Below are 13,550 nucleotides of genomic sequence, written 5' to 3' on the forward strand. Positions count from 1 at the left end.
TCCCTTTACAGCTACGGTGTTGTATATATTTTTGTGACTAGTGGAAAGCAATGCCACGCTTTCTTATTTCAAATCTGTAAATCTGCCCTTTGTCAGTTTTGCAGAGCTTTTGCTCAAATGCAAAGTTGCCTGCAAAATTTCTTACAGGAGCAAAAGTCAAAACTGGCCATACATCTTTTTTTGCTATGTGAATGTCAGGAAAAAAAAGGCATTTTTTTTTTATCTTTTCTAATTTCAGTTGGGTTAATTGAGTTCTGTCACATGGCTGAAGTCACATGGTGTTTGCTATTCTTCCGGATCCCTGACTGGGTGAGCCTACCCATGTGTGCAAGATCACCTGTAGAAGCCATTTTAACTCTCCACCCTCCAAATAAAAATGAGACGGAAAGGAAGAGAGTGCCTCTGTTTCTGCCCCATGTCCAACGCTTAAAGGATGTCTTGTTCAGAAGATATCAGGTTGCTAGAAGAAGACAAACACAAGGTAAGAGTGATGGGGTGGGTAGCTGTAAGAAAGTTACATCACATGGCCTGCTGAGGGAAAAAGAGTTGTGTGTAGTCAGAGGACTACATAGACTTGGGCAATGGTGTACCTAGGTTTAGACAGTTTGGATAAGAAGAGCAGTGGGCTGGATAGGTAGGAAATCCCTAATTTTTGTATGCCTGATCTTCATTCTTAAATTAGCAACCTGTGCATTCTGCAGCTGTGGAATTCATCCCTTGCTGAAGAATCATGCTCCAGAACTGCAGCTTTCATTTTTTTTAAAATGGATGTTTCTTGCCATCATCAGTGTGGATATAACTTTGAAAACTTGAACTGACTCTAGCCAAATACATGAATGTCTTCCCAAGGTTGCAGAAAGTCTGAAACAATGGTACTAAGAGGAGTGGACTGCCCCATGTATCCTAAAGTGTTGTTTACTCTGAACCCTAAATAGAACAGCTTGTGAAATTTATCTGAATTAGATAATTAGATATAGGTTGCTTCACAGTACTCTGTGCTCTGGCCTAAATGTTTCCCTAACAATATTTTTTTAAATTTAATTTCTCTTTTGACTTTTAAAGGGATCCAAAGGTAGTTCACAAGACTGTGCTGGTGACTAACGTATAGGGGCCCAGATCCTTAGCTAGTATAAACTGAAATCAACTGAGAATCTGAACTGTCGGGTTCCAGTGCTGATAGCAGAGGACGAGGGAGGATTCCACTGCTGATGGCAGAGGATGCGGGACGGATAAAGCACAACAACCAATATGATTGCAAGCAGAATCGTTTATTCCATCTTGTTCTCCAGCTTATATACCTTTTTATCATCTTTGCATACAATGGTCACACAATTGCTGATTGGCTATTATATAATTTCACACACTTAGCATGGGAACAGCTTACATATTATTGGTAGCTTCTTAGCTTACATAGCTTTCTTGTTTACGACCTTGGATACTTTCTACTATCTAGTGGATGGCGGCCAAGTCCGCGGAACTCGCCGCCAGTGAGGCGCCTGAGTGAAAGTGGCCACCTTCCAGCTCCCTGTAGGCAGCCTCACTTGACCCGGTGTCCACCACCAGGCCTGCTGTAACTTTCCACTTAAGTAGGCATCAGGTCAGTGTATGGATAATACACTCCCACATCTCCCCCCTTTCTTTTAAATATGCGCTCAACAAAACACTCCAAACTACCTTGCAATAAGCAAATAAAACAGGGGGCACAAATAAGGAAGAGGAGTACAATTCCCAAAATGATTATCCCCGTATAACAAAATAAAACAAGCCAAGAGGGCCAGCCAAAGTTGCTAAGCCACTCCCATAAGGGATTATGAGTTTGCATAATCTTATGCATATTATTTGCAAGGCATTGCAATAAAGCATGAACAAAATATAACTAATCTGATAAATTCATACAACACATGCCTTCAAAATCCTCACAACCGTGTCCCTGTGCCAACAAAAAAATCGATAGCTGCACGATTCTGCAGCCGTTAGGTCAGCATATGGATAATATACCCCCACAGCTCCGCCCTTTCTTTTACACTTCTCAGCATGTGGTCAGTGTGAGACCCTGAAGACATGCTTTTTTACATATTTATACAAACAAGACAAAAAAAATTACATATGCATAAATTTTTGATGCTTATAGGTATATTCAAAGTATTACTACTATTACTATTAACTTATACGTTTCCATTTTTAAAAATATACATAACAAATAACATAGTAACAAAAAATTTCTACTTTTCTATTAAAATTGTCTAATCTCTCTCTCAGAAGGCTATATGACTAATTAAAACTAGTTGGCTCTCTCCTTGCCCGTTCTCTGACCCTGGCAAAAAATCAAACACTATGGGAAAAGGAAGGGGGGTGATTTCAGCAAAAAGCAGAACACTCAAAAAACTAAAATAAAATGACTATAATCAAGCAGACAATTATTTTCCTACAATCCCCCCTTTGAGCCATACTGTATTACCAGTGTGGCTCACTTATAAACCTGAGCTAGCTTTTGCTTAAATTTAATAATTTCAACTTAAGTTAACATTTGCACGACAGGCACTCTGGCCTTAACAAACCAACTAAAAACAGAGCAAACAGAGGGCAAAGTACCCAAACACTAAAAACAACAACAGGTAAAAATAACAATAAAACAAATTATACACACAAACAATTACTTAAGCCAGAATAAATTTGGTAGCCATAAAATTAAGGCATAAAATAAATCTGTGAAACCCCATGACATATCATCTTGGAAAACGGTATGGAATAATAATGCAATTTGTAAAATGTCATGTGCATTAAATTAGTAGTTCTTTCAGTAATTTTGACTGAATTGTCCATATTCAAATGATTTAAATCAGATTGTCTATTAGCCTGCAGCAATTAATTACAATTGATTATTTACATATTTACAGACCAATTATTTGGAAGAAGGGCCTGTTTTTTCTTCAGAAGGCTGCAAAAAAAAAAAATTTAAAAATTCTCTTCCTATAACACTTTTCACACTTTCAACTGTCCCTCCAAACTCTGTAGTGTTAACTTCTCAATCTCTTTACTACATGGTGTTTAACACAATCAGAACCACGGGTATACCTTCTTCAAAATGCAAGGGAACATGACTACAAATCCAACAGTTAGACACATTTAAATCTGTTTGTAGTTGATTAATTAATTATAAAGATGTGTCAGTATAGTCCAAGAAGCGTTGTCTTTTATGGTTTAGTTGCTTGGGTTTTAATTGTACCTCAAAGTCATCAGGTTGTTGGTCTTCTTCCCCATGGACCTTGGGGATTTCCTCGACAGGTGTACCGTTAATCAGGAACTTGGATCAAAATAAAGTCATCCAGATAAGGCCAATACAGAACATCCAAAAGATCACTAGCCATACCCATTTAGGGAACCAGTGATCTGGGGAGTTTTTAAGTCTTTTCCTTTTGAGGTGGTAGGGATGACGTTGTGGTATATCCTCTTCGCTCTGGAGTGGTTTCAAATCCTCTTCGCTCTGGAGTGGTTTCAAATCCTCTTCGCTCTGGAGTGGTTTGAAATCCTTTTCGCTCTGGAGTGGCAAATCCTTTTCTTGAGCAGGGGAGAGGTTACAAGCACTTGCACCCTGTTCCACTGACCTTGTCATTACAGGTGCAGAAGTTCTTTTACAGTGTTAGGCATGTATTCAGGACTGGGAACTTTGGCACTTTACAACAGTGTTAGTGGTGAGAAGTACCTGGAGTGGGCCTTTCCAACGCAGTTTCAGGGCTGTCTGTCTTGGTGGACCTTTACGTGAATCCAATCACTGGGCTGTAGATCATGACATGCTTTTTGAGGGTCTTGGGGAAAGGCTTCTTGGACCTTTGAGCTCAAACACGTCCCTCTCGGACGACCACGCCTCTGGACGACCACGTCTCTCTCGGACGACCACGTCTCTGGGCGAACACGTCTGCCTCTGGGCGACCACGCCTGCCTCTCTGGGCGACCACGCCTGCCTCTGGGCGACCACGCCTGCCTCTCTGGGCGACCACGCCTGCCTCTGGGCAACCAGGAGCTGCCTTCACCGCAGTATCTCCTGTGAGCTCATACACGTCCCTCTTGGACGACCAGGAGCTGCGTCCAGCGCAGTACCTCCTGCAGCGGCTATAACTCCCGCGTTTCTTCTCCCTGCCCGACGCACAATCCAATCCACTTGAATTGCAATCACGTCGGGGTCACCATTTGTCGGGTTCCAATGCTGATAGCAGAGGACGAGGGAGGATTCCACTGCTGATGGCAGAGGATGCGGGACGGATAAAGCACAACAACCAATATGATTGCAAGCAGAATCGTTTATTCCATCTTGTTCTCCAGCTTATATACCTTTTTATCATCTTTGCATACAATGGTCACACAATTGCTGATTGGCTATTATATAATTTCACACACTTAGCATGGGAACAGCTTACATATTATTGGTAGCTTCTTAGCTTACATAGCTTTCTTGTTTACGACCTTGGATACTTTCTACTATCTAGTGGATGGCGGCCAAGTCCGCGGAACTCGCCGCCAGTGAGGCGCCTGAGTGAAAGTGGCCACCTTCCAGCTCCCTGTAGGCAGCCTCACTTGACCCGGTGTCCACCACCAGGCCTGCTGTAACTTTCCACTTAAGTAGGCATCAGGTCAGTGTATGGATAATACACTCCCACACTGAACCACAATTTTACAGCAGATTTCATACTTCACTGAGCTTCCTAAGCCTACCAAAACCAATTAACCAATGCTCCCCCTCCCACCCAACACCTCCTTGTTGTTATAAAGTAGGGAACCAGAAGTGAGTCTTGTGCTTTTTTTTCTAAGTGATATTGCATCTGAAGTTAACCAAACAGACTTTCTTGGGAGGAACCTTTCGTACCTGTCTGCAGGAGGTCAGAACCACCACTACATCTACACTGCAACTCAGAGTAATTTGTAGCTTGTGTTCACCTGCACTAGGCCACCTCAGTAAAAATAGCGGTGAATGTGTGGCACTGCAGGCTGTGGAAACCTGTTTGGCCCCCCCGGGTACATACTCCTGTTCCTAACCTAGCCCAGACCACTATTTCTTCACTGCTATTTTTAGTAAGCTAGCTAGAACATACCTACTGTGGGTACGTCTACATGAGCTGCAAATCATACCTGAGGTTGCAGTGTAAATATAACCTGAGTGGAAGGAGAAGGTTGTAATTCTGGTGAAATATCTACTTTCCAGTGGTGTTGGAATTTAACTATTTGCTGTATGGTATGTCACAGGAGTAAAGTTAGGGTGGTATCATTCTGATTGGTAACACTTTACCAGACATCCTTGTCTGTGTTAAACATAAACTAAACCCTTTGACTGAGAGCACTGGGCATTTAGCCTGGGGGAGGGGGGCTGGAGGAACTGAGTCGTAAGATTTTAAGGCATGCTCCAGCATCCTTTAAAGCCCATGGAAAAATCTTTCCATGGACTGGGGTCTATGGTGCATCTAGGATTATGGCAGTTTTCATGTTTCTGGGATGCATTCTAGCAGATTCAAGTCATCCCCACTTGAAAGGAGAGCAGATTTACCTCACGATAGTTAGATTTTATTCTTATCCAGTTAGCAAAAGGAGACGAGCAAGCAAGTAAGGCATGATAGAAATGCCACTCTTTTTAATCTTTCATAAAGACCCAACCAGTAGTTAAATTGTAAACACTGAGTGAGAGAGCATAGTAAAATAAACAAACAGCCATGACTGTGTACTCTTCAATAGCATTGTGTCTGAATGCCATATTGTGCTAGTCCAGTTGAAGTAGCTCGACCACTACTCTACAGCAGTGGATTTTTACAATGCATTCGTATTGTGTGTTCCTAAATATAAACCTGCTCAACTGCAGCTTTGGGAATAAAGCTGGGTCTATTGATTCATATCACGAGGTAATAACCACATAAAACCTGAAACCAATAGCCGTGATAAATAGTATAGTCTATTTCCAATATGGATTTGGAACCCCGATCTATGATGAATCAGTGTCTCACAAAATATGTGTGAGAATGAATTCCTACTCAGCTGAGGGCTGATGTTATTTATTTTCATGGCAAAACTCAAGTTGTCACAATTCAGAGTATCCTGAAATGAACAGCTTGTATTCTGACATATTGAGTAAGATGTGCTATTGACACAGCTATGGACAGGTGGGATAAAATAAGAAAATAAGAGTGGAACCATTCACGATTTTTAATTGTTGTCTTAATTTAGCTCTGCTCTCTACTTTCTGGTTTAGAATAGCATTGGAATCTGAAGAAAATTCTCTTGCTGCAATTTAAATTCTCATGGTATTTCTGGGCTCGCCTGAATGCAGAGGTACAGGAAACCTTGAGCAAAAGTCTTTTTAAAAATCAAATTATCAAATCCAGATATGTGGATGAACATTATTGGAGCATGCTATATTTTGTGGTGCATGATATACACATCAGTGCTAAGGGTCCTGATGATCTTAAATTTACTAATTTCCCAGGTACACAAGACAATCAATCCTTCCTATAACACGTGTAGTCGGATCCAACACACACAGTTTGCAGTGTGTTAACAAAATATTTTCATGTACTAATGGGAAATACCTCTGTCCTCTCTACTACTCCAATGCAGGAGTAAATGACTAAAGAAACATCTCCAGCATTTGATACAGAGTTCCTGGAAAGGATTATCAGGACGGGTTGGTTGGTAGAAAGCTGGTGGTACACTTCTCAGACTTTGGGCTTCATTTCACTAACGTATCATTCAGAGAATATTTACTTCATACTGTACTATAAGCTTAACAGTAAAAGTCCATTCTTCTGTATAATGCCTAGTATCCTTTCTAATCCTTAAATGACGGTATAAATAACTTTTCTGGTGTTGACATATTGTCTGAAATCTGGAGAGTAAATTTTAAAACGTATGAGGATCATTACTCTCTCCCACAATCATTCTTGAAAATAATCAGGTTAGATTCATCATTTTCACAATTCCTCCTTTGACACATACTTCTACACAAATAAGTTTTACAGAATTCATTTTTATTTTCTCTTTAAATTGTAATGTGACTTTTGTAAATGATCCGAATATCTATTGCATTAGAAAAACATTAATTTTTCTCACTAGCAGAACTATACATTTCTTCCCCCAGTCTCATTTGTTGTATTTGAACGTGCATGTAAAAAGAGTAAAAAACATGAAAATGTTATTACTAGGCAAAATATGTTTTGGAAAGGATCATTTTTTTCCTCTAATAGTCTGATCAAAGATTTTTACTCGCTTTCATAGAAAGAAGTTTCTGTTGGAAAAGAATTATTGATTTATCTTTGCGTTGTTTTTTTTTCCTTTTTCTCCTTCACTTCCTATGAAAAAAACATCCCGTGTACATCAATCCCACTGAAAATCCAAAACTAATTACACACACTCCCACAGAAAAGCTTTAAGGCTTCAGTGGACACACAAAATTTCTGTTTGTGGACATTTATTAGAGAGTTAGAACCAACAGCCATCCCTCTGCAAAATACTTAGCAATTAAAATGAGGGAGTCAAACAGACTGAAGCCTAGAATTTGTGTTCATCAAAACAATGAGCCTGTTTCCACAACAGGGAGTTTATTGAAATTGCTTCCTGCTCTAATAATGATGTTTCCCTGTGGCTGGATGAAACTGCATCACTTCCGAGGTGGTGGCATTGTACACTGTTCTGTGGAGTCGCCCAAGGAGCGGCATCTGTCAGGCAGTTGTCATTTCATTTTAGTAAAAGAGAATGCACTGTGATAATGCTTCACAGAGAACTCTCCAAGGGAAGGGGACTCTCCATTATTAATGAATGCCTCAAACCTCCATCAAAGTGCAGTGCTGTATGGTCCTTTCATGCATCTGCCAATCCCTTAACTGTAAATGGTATCACAAATGTAAAATGCATTTCGCCTTTTGTGAGGAAAACCATTTACCACGATGCTTTCCAGCATGTCAGACAACCCCTCTTGTGCTGCATATTTTTAACGGGATGTGCAAATATTTTCCCAGGAAAACTGGTCAAAACATAGTTTTTGTTTTGAAAGAGAAAAGGCAGGAGTCACTGAGAGGCTTGTATGGGCTGACATAAGATAGACATGTTATGGGCTCTGCTGTCTGTCACGATTCAAGAAGCAGTACAAACTTCATTTAAGAAATAAAGGGCCTGATTCATTTCCCATTGAAGTACTTGACAAGATTCCCATTGACTTCGGTAAACCCAGCATTAGGCCCAAAGCACAGTTCTTTAAAAAACCTGTGAAGAAAGGACCCCATAATATGTGACCAGATTCTAAACTCTCCTCACAGGGGTCATGTGGGGTTTGTATCCCACAGCAGTAATGGAAGTATTCATCGGAGACAGAGAGCAATTAGTGCAGCTGGTTGCACTTGGATGGTGAGCCAGGCCCAATTGAAGATGAAACTCAGCTGAGGAAGAACCTGAGGGGTCAGCCCAGAAGAGAGGGAAAGAACTGTGGAGCTGTGGTTGCTAGAGAGAACAAGAAAGGTTTAGAGCACGGCAGATGTACAGTAAGCCCTTGGAGGGCTGTGGGAAATGGCCTGAAGAAAGGCTAAGGAGGGAAGAAGTCTAGGGAAGGAGCAAACTTTAGTGGCTTACCACAGGGTCACTGGGGTGAAATCCCGAGGAGAGGGTGGGCCGGGAGTCCCTTACCGATGCTGCAGAAAATCCTGACACAAGAGGAGAAGGACTATTGTGTTTGGGGGCCCAAGCCTCCAGGGAAGAAAGCCCTGGGAGATATCACTCTGCACAAGAATGGGAGGACAACCCCTCCAAAGCCTGGGAAAGGTGAAGAGTCTGCAGAGGAGTGAACCCAGGTAGAGACAAGGAATTCTTCATTTTTTTTCTTTAATTTATCGGACTCTTGGTTTCTCCTGAAGGTGTGGGACTAAATGTGACCAGGCTGGAGGGCCAAGTTGCAAGATGAGCCAGATCATTGCAGGGCCAGAGCAGCTGTTAGCAGGGGTGCTGGAGAGCTGAGCCTGTTGTGCCATGCCCAGCAACAAGGGGGCGCATTAGCAGTGACTTTGAAAAGGGTTATTATTAAAAGGCTTGCCCAGAAAAAGGGCCAGATTCTAACGTCACAGGTGCCCAGTTGATGGAGTTAATGAGGCTCATCCCCTGTCCTGTAGTCCATGACAAGGCCAGCCTGAACTGCAGCGCCTCTGTTCTGGGGTATGTAAGGTGATCAGAGTGGGAGACAGAGCTATGGGTTTCCTGCTGTGCACAGGTGGAGTAACTGCAGCCTGCAAAGCCCTGCAGTAGTCAGGACACAGAGGCTGGGTGCCTAGGAGGTGCTGGTGGCTCTGCCTTCTGGGGCGAACAGCTCAGTTTGTGGGTGGAGGGAAATATTCCCCTTACCTCTGTGCAGCGTTCTGAGGCACTAACCCTTCAAAACCCTGTCACTCTTCCTGGATCTGGGGAGGCCAGGCCTGTGTTGTCTTGTGAATTCACAGGAAGGAGAAAGAGCCTGGGCTTGAGAAATAAAACTTTATTAGAACTAAAACAAAGTTGCATAAGCCAAGGGAGAGACATGAACTAAGTCTGGTGAAACTGCCACTAGATTACTGCCTCCAAGTGGTTCTCCCTAGCCCCAATCCAGTTCCCTCTAACCTGTGCTCTGCTCTTAAAGGCAGTGTACATACTCTTAACAGATCCCCTTTCCAGTAAAAGCAGTCCCAAACCATTTAACACACACACACACCCCTACTGTTTCTCCACAGGTACCATAACATACTCAACTTTGTTAGCATGTTTTAATGTGATATTTTCTAATAAAACAACCTCTAGATAATGAAAATAATTATCCAAAATCAAAACAGTTTTTACCTGCATATGTAAATAAATCCACACCAATTTTAGACCATGCCCCTGCCTGTTCATTGTTTATTAACATAGGCTCTTACTTCTGTTTTAAGTTGGTATTTTTTTCCACACTTTTTAACTGTTTTCTCTCTTTCATTGTTCATTTATAGCCAACACAGTATCTCTCTGGCTCTGCTTTTACACTTCTCCATGCCCAAGTATTCTTCGTGTATTCTTGTGAGCATGTCCCCTTGTAACATCCTAGGCACTACTGTTCTAGTTCCTCTGAACAATATACCATCAACAACAGATACTTCTACTCTAAACTGGAGATATAGACATGGTATGTAATGTCTTGGGCACCCTGTGGTAATTGTTTTAATTAGAATAGTAGAATATTAGGATTGGAAGGGACCCCAGGATGTCATCTAGTCCATAGTTTCTCAATCTGTGGTATGCGTACCCCTGGGGGTACGTGAGACACAAACAGGGGGTCCTCGGGGGAAAAACAGAGTGAAGGGAAGGCAGGCGGCAGCTGTTGACTTCTGCCCGCTTCCCACCCAGTCCCAGCTCCCAGGTGGTAGCCTGGTGGCAGCCTCCTGCGTCTCGTGAGCTGGGCTCGCAGCTGCGTGGCAGCCACCCACGCCCTGGCTCCAAGCCACGGGACAGCCTTCAAGCTCCAGCTTGAAGATGAGCAGTGCCGCCTGCCCACATCCCTGGGTCCCAGCTGGCACAGAAGTCTCCCCTGTCCCAGCTTGGACTGGGTGTCAGTCACTCATCTCCTGGGCTGGCAGCCAGGCAGCAGCCGCCTGCAACTTGCTTAGGTGGCGGCCCCCCTCCCTGGCTCAACGCCCAGTGCCCAGAAAACTTGTCAATGTCACTGCTCTATGACAGCCCCAGATTTTACCTGTTACCCTCTTTTCCTGTGTCTCTCTCTCTCGCCCTCCTTCCCTCTCTCTCACCCCTTCCTCCTCTCAAATCTATGGCAAAAAATTTGTGCAGCAGTTTATGTTCCCTAGCATTGGCATGCTGCTCAAGGCCTCCTAGCTTTGGCCAACATCACCTCTAGGATGATACTTGAGTTGTGCAGCCCTGGTGTAAAGGTGGTAACGCACCCACACTAGATCTGACATCTGTCACATCATGGCCTTATATACTCAGCCCTTCTTCCAACATCTGGCTCACATTAGTCTGTAAATATAAAATCCTGTGGAAAATTGAGTGTTGGGGTACATAATAAAATTTTCAGAAGTTAGGGAGTACTTGCTATTTAAAAGGTTGAGGAAAACTGATCTAGTCCAACCCCCTGCTCAAAGCAGGACCAACCCCAACTAAATCATCCCACCCAGGGCTTTGTCAAGCTGGGCCTTAAAAACCTCTAAGGTTAAAAACTTCTGTAAATTCTCAGAATTAGTTCTAACCTCAGCAAATCCATTCCACATCCTCTCTGAGACAGGACAATTCCTTTGAAAATAAATAAATGAAAATCAGTTTGACAAGCACCGTATCTGATTCCACCTCTGTTTCTGCTACAGTCTTGTCAAATGCTCTGGACAATGTGTCCACTGCCACCAACGCTTTACCTGGTTTATATGTGATTGTTAAATCGTACAATCGGTTACTGTTTTTCAGCTCCTGTAATTATGTTCCTCTGTGGTGCTACCTCAGATGAGTGTCATTTATATACACTCTTGTGCCTTCCATTCCCTCAGATATTTGCTGCTCAGGTCTGTGAAAGACCCTAAAGTGGATTTTAGACCTCACAGTAATTTGAGGAGAAAGCAATATCTTCCATCTGATGTAATAAAAGTACATAATATGGAGCTCCTTTCATCTGAGGGAATCTGCCAGAATACAGATGATGCATTTAAAGTAGTAAAGTACTTTGCACCAGCCATATCCCCAAAAATGTCTTCCCTGGTAGGTAACTGAAAATGTTTCCTGAGAGCATAATCTCTGTGTTCTATCCTCCCCCGTCCCCCACACTATTACTACCTCTGTTCTGTCAGCTCTTCTAATAATGACTGTTGTTACTAAATGATCCAGTTCTCTGGGAGTCTTTTTTTCCCCTCATACTTAGAGGAATATCTCTAGGGGAGTGTGTGATAAGTCAATTCTATATTCAGTTACTACTTTTCCTGTGGGATCTTGAAAAAGTTAGACCTTAGGAGAGGGGGAATACTGTTTTAAATCCTTTGGCTGTGCCTGGATTATTCTGGGGAATTTGGAGGGACAATGAGGCAGGATGCCTCCAAGGCCAACCCAGACCATGGGGTGGGGGGCACCCTGGGACAGTACCTGTCTACGCAGCGTAAGAAGGGAAGGAACATTCAGAATTTTCCCCACTAAATTGCCTGTAAACGTAGAATACTGAAATAGGGAAGGGTAGATTCCTCAACAGGGAGCAACTGAAAAGTGTTTCATCTCACTTTAGCACACATTTGGCCTTCCTCCTTAACCCTCTTAAAAGTAAAAAACATTTCTGGGGTATGGGAGTGTCTGTGGTGTGTGGGATTTGTTTTTTGTTTTGGGGTTTTTTTTTTGTTAGCAAAACTTGTGTACAGCCCCCGTGTTCTAGCAGGATTTAGTCTTCTAACTTCTAGCATAGGGAGCAGCACAGATGAAAGTAGGTGAATAATGCTAAGAATTTTCTACCAAAAATGTGTCGTCTTCTGAATTGCTATGACCATGTCCGCTAACTAGGGATGGAAAAAAGAAAGGGCTCATTTGTATTTTACTTATTAAAAAGCTCCTTGCATACTCTTTTTCCTGCGTGTTCTAGATCATGCTTGAATTAGTAAGCGTCACATTCTGTGGTGAAATCCTGTATGTGGGAGAGGAATAGCAGCCCTAGCCCCACAATGGAGCCCACAGAGAAAATCCCTGTTGTGGGGCATGCGTAAAGAGAGCAAAGGTTAGATTTCAGAAGGAACCAGAGCACTGAATTTTCTGACTTGTGAGGGTAAAACCTCAACCTTTGTGTTGCGTTAAAGCAATGCCCATAATGGTCTTGTTTACTTCAAAAAACAAAAATAATTCTTAACAAAGGCAGTGTATATAAACTTGCTATATTTTGCCCTAGCTCCACGTGTAGGGTGAAATTCACCCCTCTCTGCAAGTCCAGCACAAGCCTGTGCTCCATTTACAAAACTAGGTTTTGTACTGATTCAAGGGGTGAATTTCATTTCCCAGAATCTAACACAACAGATGGCTCTTAGACAGGTTGCAGACTTAACAGTTGAAGAAATGTTTTTATTCTGTTTCAAAATGGCCAAAAAAGTAACTGTCAGTGGCTGAAATTTGGAGCTTAGCATGGAAGAAACATCTCAACAATATAAACGGTGCTACTATCATGCCATAAATCTATGAAGTTCACTCAAGATAGTCAGACAAGCTGTGTCTTCTAATTAACTGCTGTTAGGTTTAATAGAGCTGTACGGCATATTTAACATGAATAGCACTAAAGGAGCAACCAGGGGAAATTCATGTGTGTTTGACAAACTTATGGACTCTTTACATACAGTGGAGCACAGTATATTGCAGGGGGATGATGAACCTCTTGTGCATGATTGCAGTTCTACTGGCACATGTTTTGGACATCAGAGAAGGCAAGGTTAGTGGCTGCTGTGGCCTAGTACCTGCCAGCGTATTCTGCCACTCAGGGTATTCTAAAGTCAGGAACGGCAGGACCAGAAGCTGCAGCAAACTGGGAACACTGGAGAAAAACTGAACAGGAGGGGCTG

Source organism: Emydura macquarii, unplaced genomic scaffold, assembly GCF_026122565.2.
Source record: "Emydura macquarii macquarii isolate MOO-44397 ecotype Brisbane River unplaced genomic scaffold, CSIRO-AGI_Emac_v2 contig_3451, whole genome shotgun sequence".
Taxonomy (NCBI): Eukaryota; Metazoa; Chordata; order Testudines; family Chelidae; genus Emydura; species Emydura macquarii.